This window comes from Lactuca sativa, chromosome 3 (assembly GCF_002870075.4).
Source record: "Lactuca sativa cultivar Salinas chromosome 3, Lsat_Salinas_v11, whole genome shotgun sequence".
In the NCBI taxonomy this organism is placed as follows: Eukaryota; Viridiplantae; Streptophyta; class Magnoliopsida; order Asterales; family Asteraceae; genus Lactuca; species Lactuca sativa.
In genome coordinates, this window is record NC_056625.2 from 73,584,465 (window position 1) to 73,596,624 (window position 12,160).

Consider the following 12,160-nt stretch of genomic DNA (forward strand, 5'->3'; position numbering starts at 1 on the left):
AACCGAACAATTTAATTTTTGGGAATGTAATGCTAAGACAATGTACTCAGTGTAAACTTTATCAGTTGTACTATATTAATGCATGGTGACGAATGATGTTATGTTTCATATATATTCAATGTTATGGTATTCAATGAAGTCACGACAGCCCCCGGACGTTTCCGCCGTCTGGTTCGGGGGTGTGACACTATTTTACTAATCGGTCGCTCAAGAATCATGAGAAAGTTCCAAACAACTCTAACCCTAATAAAAAGACAATTAAAGTTTCCTTTTATGACACCTTGGCCCTTCAATTAATATTAAACCTTTTAATGCCTAAAAGTCATCTTAGATACCCCCCATAATAAACTTTTAGGTATAAAATAACACCCATTTTATTTTAATTTATTAAATTTATAAACTCAAACATCGAAATCACTAACGAAAATTAATATTCAAGTAACAGAAACTAACCGTGTTGACCAATACGAGTTTTTGGGTTGCTACACTATAGCCTATCCGGACCGCCTTGCGTATCTTGGCCTTCAGCACAGAGCATAACCACCTCAACCCAATAAACCATAACATGTCGACATATACAATAACAATCAATAACCAAAAAGTATAGGCAATCATAAAGATCTACCAGTCTAACAAATACTCAGTGAACTCAGGTAATGATACAAATCTACCAGTCTAACACGTACTCAGCATAACATCAATCCAATATACCACGATACATAATTCAGTGTGTCGGCATTAGTGCCTTCGACCCACAAATATAGTGAGGAAAACTCACCTGAACAACTCAACAGAAGCCCAACAACTACCTCAGCAACAATACAGCCAACCCAAGCTTCCTAAAATCATGTCGAGACCAATCCTTAGCCAAATATTTAATTCTACCCAAGTTTGACAAAAAGTCAAACTGGTCAAAAAGTCAACGGTCATAGTCAAAGTCAAAAATAGTCAATCAGCAACCCTCCAAGTTGTGGCCTTCCTTGGCCATATCTTGGGCACTAAACGCCAAAATAGTCACTGACTCCCCAATCGCCACATTGTGGCAGCCTAAGGCCACGCTGTGGGGACTAGTCTTAACAACTCAAACGAGCTTAATCCATTTTCTCTCGATTTCAAGAGCTCCAAAGCTCAAATCTAATTCTTTCCAAGGTCTTAATGGATAAAGTTTCTAACTTTATCCATTAGGAAGGGCTAAACCACCAAGATCTAGACTTTAAGTCTCAAAGAGATCCAAAAAGGCATCTTTCTCACCTTAATCCATTAAGTCCAAGTCTCCCACTTTCATATTTGAATCAATAAGATGTCTAGAGGGATAAAGTTTCCAACTTTATCCATAGTGATGCCGCAAATATTTAAGATCTAAACTTTAATACGCCAAAATGGCCTAAAGGGCCAAGATAACTAGCATGGCTATAAGGGAAGGCAAAAGACCATAACTTTCCTAGTCCATGAGGTCCAAGAAGCATTCTAATATGATCAAAAGATGTTGGATTCCACTCAACTCCAAGATCACTCACAAAATGGACCAAAAGTGCCAAAAAACCCCAAATGACAAGATCTAAATTAAATAGATAGCAAGATTGGAACTTTATACCTACAATAACCTAGAAATGTAATTCCTTTGATGGATCTAAACTTGAAGCATCAATCCTTACAATCAAAATAACCTTCTTGATCTTTAAGCTCCATCAAAAATAGCATAAAAAGCATCCAAAAGAGGAGGGATGAGAGGAGATAATCTCAAATCTTGAAGGTGGAGGCTAGAGTTTCTCCCAAGGGGTTTTAAAGGTGATAGCGGCTGATAAAATGCCCAAAATGTGGAACATTAAGCTTAAATACGTTGAAAACCCTAAAAATCACGGGCTTGGGTCTGACTGATCCCCACGCTGTGGCCACGACTCTTCACCCAAACCCACCTCTACTTAAAACAACCATAACTTCTTCGTTTCAACTTGTTCTCAACGATCTTTATATCCACGAAAAGGTATTGACGAGCCTCACACTTCTATCTAGTTACTTTTGGCTTCAAACATGTCGATCCAAAAACCATAATCCATGCAAGACGCCCAACAATTAACTTTTCCCTTTTTACCCTTTTTCTTCCAAGCACAAATCGAAGACTTCAATCACTTAACCAACATTATCATCATCCATCAAGGTGTAAAGCCCATTCCATTGAAGCCCAAGGCCTTTACTCAATCCATTTATAGCCCGAAAATCCAAAATTAAAAAACTTCTTAAAACAGGATGTTACACATCAATTGTTAATTTGTTATTATTATTTTTGTTAATATTTAACTCCTTATGGCATGACAATATGGTGAAGAGATGAGCATTTTGACTGAAAAACGAATCGGAACGGGTTGGTACAAAATAGGCTTAAATGGTCCGGTTATCAATTTTAAATACCCCTCTATTTCGTTGTCGGTTTCAGTCTTACCAGGTATCATGTATACCATTTTCAAGAATCAGAACTCGAAGTTCAAAAGTTAGCAACCTTACAAAGCTCTATTACTAAAGACTTATAAAATTATTGTACAATGAACGATTTCTTATTTTTAACATAGGCATTGGTAAGTTAACAAACTTACAAAACATAACTTGGCCAATAGTTTGGATTTTATTTGTGTCCTATATTTTGAGATAAATTCTCTAAGATTTTGTTGGCAATATGTATTTGTTACTTATAACCATTTCTTTTCAAGTGGTTTCTTTTTTGGGTGACATTTTAATGTTCCAAATACAAATATGCATGCATGTATTTGACTGCATTTATATTTACATTGTTGTAATCTAAAAGATTATATAATCATATAATTAGTTGGAGCATTGAGTAAATAGGTTCTTCATTTCGTAGATGTATCATTTTCTATTTATCCTAAGGATGATGATATGATCATCGATAACCAATAATACAGTACAATTTACTTCCTCTGCATTTGAAGTCATTTGTTTTAAGGAAAATATGTATCGAGTATTGACTAATAACTACAATTTGCTTCTTCTACATTTGAAGTCATTTGTTTTAAGGAAATGGGTATAGAGTATTGACTAATAACCCATTGCAATTTACTTCCTCTGCATTCAAATTTTACATAAATAATCTCTGGAGTTTAAAAAAAAGTATCAAACAGCCCCTTTACATAATTTTTTGTAGCAAAAAACTCTTTTTTTTTGGTTATTTTCGGTTCCAAACTCGATTGACGATTATTTCCATTTCTGATTGATGACAGATTTTTCGGTCCTAACCGCTTTCAAACTCAATATAACCAGTTCCGTACCGAAAGTTGAACCAGAAATTTTCATTTTTGGTTCTTGGTTATTTCGGTTCCGGTTCTAAAACCAAACACACCCAAGATTCTGAAGACTATTATGGGCCCGATATCTAGAACCGAAACTAGTACCAACGATTTCGAAAGCGGTTTTGAATTATTAAACATGTAACCTGTTTTGGGACCGGTTTTAACATTCTAGGAACCGTTGGTTCCAGTTTCACTAAGCTTATATATGCAAAATGGCTAAAACAACATATATATAAAATTATAAATTATAACAAATTTTAAGCATATAGTTGATTTCCTACGCAACGTGTAGGTATACGTCTAGTATACATGAAGATAATATGATTCCACAATATGAGTTAAGACGTTTATTAACATACTACAGTTTGATAATATAATAAATATTTTGATCAAAATAAAATAAATTGTATATTGACTTGATAAAGCTTTTTTGATAAGTTGTTTATTATTAACTTAATTGAACATGTTTATTGCACATAGAAACTAGATTATATTTTTACAATCGTTTTAACCCTAAGAAACCATATCGATCTAATCCCGTTTTCTTTTTCATAACCGGCGACATACATATTAATTTACCTTTTGACTGTTGTCATATTTTGTCATTTTATTTTATATGTATAATCAGAATTTATTAAACATTAAAAACAACTTACTGGTTTTTGCATTTTGATACCATGTAAACTAATTAAAACAATTTTTTCTACATTTTGTTTTTATTCAACACAACCTAAAAAACACTCTTGATTCTTGCAATGAAAACATTAAAAAAAAAAAAAAAAAAGACAAGTTGTTTGAATTAGTAACCTAAACACCCACTTAATTGTGGAATCAAGAAAGAACCATTAGTATTTACCTAAAATTATAGAGGCGTATCTATGCTTTGTGAAGGTGGTCTTAGGACCTACCTATTTTTTTTTTAAAAATAGTATAAATTGTGCATAAAAAATGGGGAACTATCTAATAAATTTTCAAGGACCTACCTTATAAATTTTGCTAAAAAGAAAAATGAATCAAAGTATATAAACCCTATATTTTATATTTCAATCCACTTAAAATAGCTCAATGCTTCGATCCACTTACAATGTAATAACTAGACAGAAGTCCAGTCCATTTAAAATTAAACAAAAAAGGATAAAATAGCAAAAAAAATGCTTGAATAATGAAACGTCGCTTAGGTTGAGGCAATATTGATCAACATCCTTGAAGCATCATACGATGTCATCCTGATGATCGCTTCCACTCATCTGTCGTTCGCTGTCCGACCATCACTACCGGCCCAACACCGCCCCTCCTCCAGGCACTAGCCTGTCACTAGTATTATTTACTCTCTTATTTTTTCGGTTTCACTTACATAAGAAACCACGTGGTTTTGGGTTCTAGATTCGCCACTTCCTAAAAACATATCATATTAACTGGAAAGCTAGTATTATCAATTGATGCAAAACAGTACACTATATATAAATGATAATATCACAAAAACAAGGTACAGTTTCTAAATTTCTATAAATCCCATCAGGGAGGAGGGAGTCGTTCCCACTGAACCCACTGAACCCACTGTCACATCAGTTTTTCTATTTGATTTTTTCTTCATCTTTCTGAACCCACAACACACGGAAATCCTATCTTTTTCAACCAACTCAATAATAAAAAAAATACTAAACAATTAAAGTACAAGTCTTAAAACATATGGTACAAGAGAAAATGAGAGAGGGAAAGTAGAGAGAGAGGATGAAGTGGGTTCGTGAAACCAATTAAACAACCCGTCGAAGAGGAAGTGGTACCGGCGGTAACTCTATTGCTAATTAAGATTTTACCTTGATTATTTTATATATTTTTTTAATTGAGTGGGTTGAAAAAGATAGGATTTCCGTGTGTTGTGGGTTCGGAAAGATGAAGAAAAATCAAAGAGAAAAGCTAATGTGGCAGTGGGTTCAGTGGGTTCGGTGGGTTCAATGGAACGACTCCCTCCTCCCTCATAAATATAAAAAACTAAAAAGATGTTAGTGATAAGTGAAATATATAAAATTTCCTACATTCGCACTCTTGAGAAACCAAAAACTCATTTATTCTTAACCGCCATCTTCATATTTTATTGTTACATCGTTTGAAACACGAATTTCTGAACAGTTCTGTGTCTTTTGCAGTTCATAACTTAATATTAAGACTAACTTGCCTTTGTATAACATAATTAGAAAAACGTAGACAAGATGTCGTTGTAGTATAGTGGTAAGTATTCCCGCCTGTCACGCGGGTGACCCGGGTTCGATCCCCGGCAACGGCGTTTTTTTAATTAGCATTACGTTTAAACCGTTAATTTTTTATTTTGTATATTTTCGTGCTTATAAAAGCAGGCTTTTGCTTGGCTGCTAATTGCTATTATGAGCTTCTCCAGTTCTATTTATTTTCCCATTTACAAAAGTGATTGGTGATAGCTTTAACTTTTATTCTTTTGTATACTAAATAATTCAAATTTATTTTTCACTTTTTCCACATATAACTCACGTTTGACAGAATCCAGATTATTACAGTTTTGACATTGTCATGATATTTTTTAATACAACTAGCAACACGAAACAATATTAGTCGTTGAGCGCTTGAAATGATGATCACTAGATCTCCAAATACCGATCCATACCAAACATTGTTTCTGCTATAAATCAAGTAAATGATATGCGTTTGAGATGTGTTATTTAAGCTTGTAAAACTCTTTTGAACAATAAGCATACTATTTAATACATTGTTTTTTATACCTGGGACATTTCCACATTGAACCTTCAACTTCACCAACATGTGAGTTTCTACCCTCCTACGACCTACATCTTTCCACTTTAGACCAGTGTAACCTCTTTGATCTAAAGATATCCAAAGTCGCAGATTACCCCTTCATGCAAACAAGCCAAGTTAAATACCGATGTAATTAAATTCATACTTTTTAAAGTTAGGATATGGAACTATTAAGATATATTTAACAATTTTAACATGTTCCGTAATCCTAACTTTGGAACGGATCAATTAATTGCGTTGCTTTTGTAACAAAGGTTTAGTAAAAATATACAACTCGTTGCTCCAAACTTCAATTTTAAGAAGTTTAACCGATCATTTTACAACTTTTTCTTGAACAAATGAAGATCAATTTCCAAATATTTTTGTTTGCTCATTAAAAAGAGGATTTAATACCCATTTACTACCATGAGTTATTGTCTCAAAACATTTCAATAGGTGTTTAACATTTTTAAACTTTATATCACCAAGTAACTTGATGACACAAAGTATCTTCACATGTAACAAAATGAAGATCAATTTTTAAATGTTTTGTTCGTTCATAAAAAAGAAGATTTAATGTCAATTTAATAGCAACGCTAGCTATTATCACAAAATAAAGAAGATTTAATGTCAATTTAATAGCAACGCTAGCTATTATCACAAAATATTTCAGCATGTTTAACATTTTTAAACTTTAAATCACCAAATAATTTTTGATGATCCAATGTATCTCACAACAACTCATAAACCCTAAATCAATACTTTGTTTTTTACTTTTCAAAGAAACTATTTAATTCAAAGAAAACCACAATATTCAAGAGCTAAGATATTTACACGAGTCACATCAACAAATGCTTTAAGACGCAAATCACCCACTTTTGAAATACAAATCCCTTTTTCTGGATTTCCTTTAAGATATCTCAGCATACGAAGAGCCAAATTTAAATAAGAACTCCTAGGACTATGCATGGATTAGCTTATTTTTTGTATAGAAAAAGATACATTAGGTCTTTTTTCTTGTCAAGTAAATCAACTTACCAACAAGTTGTTGAAAATCAGTAATATTTGACAACAACGTATGCACTGAAGTAACTATAGGCTTGTATAAGGGACACATATATCATCGGGTCCGCACAATCACTACATAAGGAAAATATATAGACTTATAGTGTACACACTATCTTTACCTGTTATAGTTCCTATAATCACTATGTTAATTCATGTAATATCTCTATTACCTTGATGTACTTTGCCTATAAATAGCTTCACAGAGAATGTAATAATGTGTACTCAAAATCAACAATCTCTCTAACCTTTATATGGTATCAGATCCTTCTTACTCCTCTAAGCCTTCACAATCCAAAATTTTGCAACCATCTCTCAAACATGTTTATAGTCGAAATTACCACACATGCCTATTTCCCCATCAAGCACACATCATCAAAATTCCATGTCTGGAGAAAACAGGTCATATCCATACTCATATGTCTTGACCTTGACAAATACATCAAGGATTTAGTTGAACCACCACCAAAACCCATTAATGGAAAACCCGATCCACTCTATCAAACATGGTATCACGCTAGGATCAAATTCTTCTTAGTGCTCTCCTAGGAAGCTGCTCTGACACAATTCAACTGATTGTCTCCTCCGCAGAGACTGCGTATCAGACTTCTAAATGTTTAACCGCAATTTATGCTAGGGTTTCTTGATCTCGCGTCATCTCTCTAAAGTTAAAACTTGGAAAGAACCCTAAAGGCTCAAAATCGATGGTCGGATTTCTCCATGAGATGAAAGGTCTTGTTGATGAATTAGCCTTTGCACAAGCTCCAATTGACGAACAAGGCCTAATCGTCTACATCCTAACCTAATTAGGGGATTATTACAAACACATCACTGCTGCTCTCAAAGTCAGAGACACAACGCTCACATTTTCAAATCTCTTCATTAAGCTTGTTGACTATAAACTGTCCTTGAATGAAATTCCTTCAGCACCCACCATCATTACTGTCAATTTCACACAGAAATAGTCGTCTCGCTTCACCGGATGCTTGGGTCATGACGTACGAAACAACAATCGGCCCACTTCCTTTGGGCGAAGCAATAACAAAACCCAATTCAATGGGTTTAACTCCAATTCAAATTCCTGTGATACCCGTAACTCTTTATTTTTTCAGTTTTGTAATATTCTAGGACACGAGACTAAAGACTGTAGAAAATTGGTCTGATTCCTTCGTCAAAACAACATCACAATTTCATCCACTTCACAATCCAATTTAGTGGTCAACTACTCAATGGCTGCTTGATATTTGCCAAACCCACCATGGATGTTTGATAGTGGAGCCTCTCACCATATAACATTCGCCCGGTCTTAATTCCACACCCTATCAGAGTTTATAGGTCCATATAAAATCATGTTAGGAAATGCTAAACATTTACCTATCTCTCACACTGGTCACACTTCCCTCTCAACTCATTATCGATCCCTAAGTCTAGATAATATTCGTGATGTTCTTCAATTACGAAATAATCTCATCTCCGTAGCAAAACTTTCTCGATATAACAATGTTTCAGTTGAATTTTTTTCCTATCATTTTGTGGTTAAGGATGTTCGCACAACGACGCATCTAATGCGGGGAATAAATGTCAATGACGTCTATTATGTCGCTATCAACTCCTTTCATTATTTTTCACAAATAAACCCCACTAAACATTCCACTGAGCCTCTTCTCCTCTGGCATCACAAGTTTGGACATCCTTCAATCAAAGTTCTCAAGCTCTTTGTAACACCCCATTTTTACTACTTCCATAGATTATAATATTAAGCAATTATTATGAAATACGAAGTAGAAATATATTACTTTTGAGCTGAAATAATCATCAAAAACATATAGAAGACATCAATATGATTTATGTGTGTGTGTGTGTGTGTGTATATATATATATATATATATATATATATATATATATATATATATATATATAACACTTGAATTTGACTTCGTATAAAGAATTTATGATTATTCAAAGTTTTGCATTCATCCTTATATGTAAAAGTGCGTAGCAAAATATGAATTAGAGATAAATTGCTTATTAGCCTAAGTAATCTAAACGAAAATTGTAGTAGTCGTAAAAGCGAGAGTGTGCATATAAAGAACGTCTAAATCTAACTTCGTATGAGGAAGTTATGATTTTTAGAAGTTTCAGTGCAGCAGTGTGTGACACAAAAATCAAAATAGAAATCAGTTGATTTTTAGCCGAAACAATCTAAACGAGAGTTGAAGATCTCATAGATACAATCTCGTTGATAGAAAGACAGCCTACAACGGATGATGTATGGAAAAGTTATGATTTTTATATAAGTTTTAACAGTCTAAGTCCTTAAAAAATATAACTTTAAAAATAAAGTGAGAATTAGCCAACACTAAATGAAATTTGTAGATCTCGTCAATAGGTACACACGAATATAAAGAACATTAAAAAAGGATGTAGTATGAAGAAGTTACGGAATTTACAAAATTCATGTTTTGTGTCACGCACGCATATGCGAGACGCATGCTTCTAGAAGGGGTCCACGTTGATCCACTGCAAAAACATGTCATGTGTCGTGAGAATGTGTGAGCAGCAGACTTCAAGGACGAAGTCTAAAATAAGTGGGGGAGATTTGTAGCACCTGGTTCCTAGTAGGTAAAATTTATCTAAGTGTTTTGCATTTTCAGCCTTGGACTCGGCGAGTTGTAGGCCCGACTCGCCGAGTAGAGACGGGATTTGGAACACGTTTAAGTTGGCGACTCAGTGAGTCCATAATCTGGACTCGGCGAGTCCCTGCTGTCTGATGAAACCCTAAATTTCAAGGGTTTGCACCCTATTTAAGCCATCTTATGCGCCCCAACCTAGTGCCCTTCACCCTCAGAGCTCCCTATATTGTCCAACCCTTGTTCCTTGTGAGATTGAAGTGTTTTGGTGTGTATCTTGAAGATTTTGAGAGAAGAGAAGAGTAGATCAAGAAGAGAAGAAGGAGGCCAGACATCTTGGTGTTATTTCAAGTGATTCCCTTGAGGTATAACTCAGTTTCCCTCTGTTTTCATGCTTGTAGTCCCTTATAACTCCATTAAAGTCCTCTTTGAGCCATTTCCAAGCTTGGGTATGATTTAGGATCTGTAATAAGTCGATTAACCTTTAGATCTAGGCATGATTGAGCTCCAGGAGCTCGGATCTACTGCCTTTATGGAGCCATATTGCATGATTTAGGATCTGTAATAAGTCGATTAACCTTTACTGGCGCTACATATGTGTGTGCTAATCCACTTCACCACGTTGTTATGGACTATCATTTTGTACGAGAACAAGTCTCAGGTCTCATTTGGGTTCGTCGTGTTCGTCATATCAACTCTCATGACCAGCTTGTTGATATGCTCACTAAACCATCGTCGAAATCTCCATATTTTCGAAATCGATCCAAGATTGGTGTATCCGATAGATCCACCATCTTGCGGGGATGTATAAGGGACACATATATCACCGGATCCACACAATCACTACATAAGGATAGTATATACACTTGTATTATACACAATATCTTTACCTGTTATTGCACCTGGTTCCTGGTATGTAAAATTTATCTAAGTGTTTTGCATTTTCAGCCTTGGACTCGGCGAGTTGTAGGCCCGACTCGCCGAGTAGAGACGGGATTTGGAACATGTTTAAGTTGGAAACTCGGCGAGTCCCCGTTGTCTGATGAAACCCTAAATTTCAAGGGTTTGCACCCTATTTAAGCCATCTTATGCGCCCCAACCTCGCCCCCTTCACCCTTAGAGCTCCCTATATCGTCCAACCCTTGTTCCTTGTGATATTGAAGTGTTTTGGTGTGTTTCTTGAAGATTTTGAGAGAAGAGAAGAGTAGATCAAGAAGAGAAGAAGGAGGCCAGACATCTTGGTGTTATTTCAAGTGATTCCCTTGAGGTATAACTCAGTTTCCCTCTGTTTTCATGCTTGTAGTCCCTTATAGCTCCATTAAAGTCCTCTTTGAGCCATTTCCAAGCTTGGGTATGATTTAGGATCTGTAATAAGTCGATTAACCTTTAGATCTAGGCATGATTGAGCTCCAGGAGCTCGGATCTACTGCCTTTATGGAGCCATATTGCATGAAAGCCCTAGATCTACCCCTTTTAGTGCATTTTGAGCCCTAAAACCTTCATTGGTGTTTATTTACACGTAAAGTTGGAAACTTTACGTGTTAATCAAGCCCTAGGAACCCAGATCTATGAATAGCATGAGCTGGATTCAAGCAAAATCGAGTATATAGTATTTGCATGCGACAGACTCGGCGAGTCGAGTCGTGAGTCCCTGAGTTTTCCCTATTTTCGTGTTTGCGGGTTGGAGTAATGAGTCATGGGGTGTGACTCGGTGGGTGGGAAGCCAGACTCACTCATGAAGTAACTCGACGAGTCAATACCATGACTCGACGAGTTCAAGGCAATCTTCTTGCCTCAAGAACAGACTCGGCGAGTTGTTCATACAACTCGGCGAGTCTCAGCGTAGAGTGTTCTTCGGATGAAGATGAACTCGACAAGTTGTTCATACAACTCGGCGAGTAGGATGAAGGACTATTGGACTTTGGTTTAGAATGAAAACTCGTCGATTCAATGCCTAACTCGACGAGTAGAGACGGGATTATGGTCAGACAAAGGGATAGGGACTCGGCGAGTCGGGTAAACTGGCAGTTGACTTTGACTTTGACTCTTGGTTTGGTTAGGGGTAAATGGTCATTTTACCCTGAGGTTGGTTAGCAGTATTTGACTGAGTGTTTTGTGGGAATTATAGCCGGAGGATTTCCGGAGCAGCAGCAACAGAAGACAGTCAGTTCCCACACCGATCAGCAGCTACTTTGAGGTGAGTTACCTTCCAGTAGCGGTGGGTCTACGACCACAATGTCGACCCACCAGTAGGAGTTGTATGTTAGATGATTGTCTTTGTGATATCATCTAGGTTGGCTACTACTTGATATGTTTATATGCTGGCATGATGTGCTATATGCGATAGTGGTAGTAGGAGGGGAATAGTCCCCAAGTTCGGTCGTTAGGACCGAAGGG

The 12,160-nt window shown here is 35.8% G+C and overlaps 1 non-coding gene across 1 annotated transcript; it reads left to right on the forward strand.

Moving 5' to 3' along the window:
• The first annotated feature begins 5,514 nt into the window (after positions 1–5,514).
• Positions 5,515–5,586, forward strand: TRNAD-GUC (transfer RNA aspartic acid (anticodon GUC)). The gene has a single exon. It is a non-coding gene; the product is annotated as a tRNA-Asp (tRNA).
• The last annotated feature ends 6,574 nt before the right edge of the window (positions 5,587–12,160 follow it).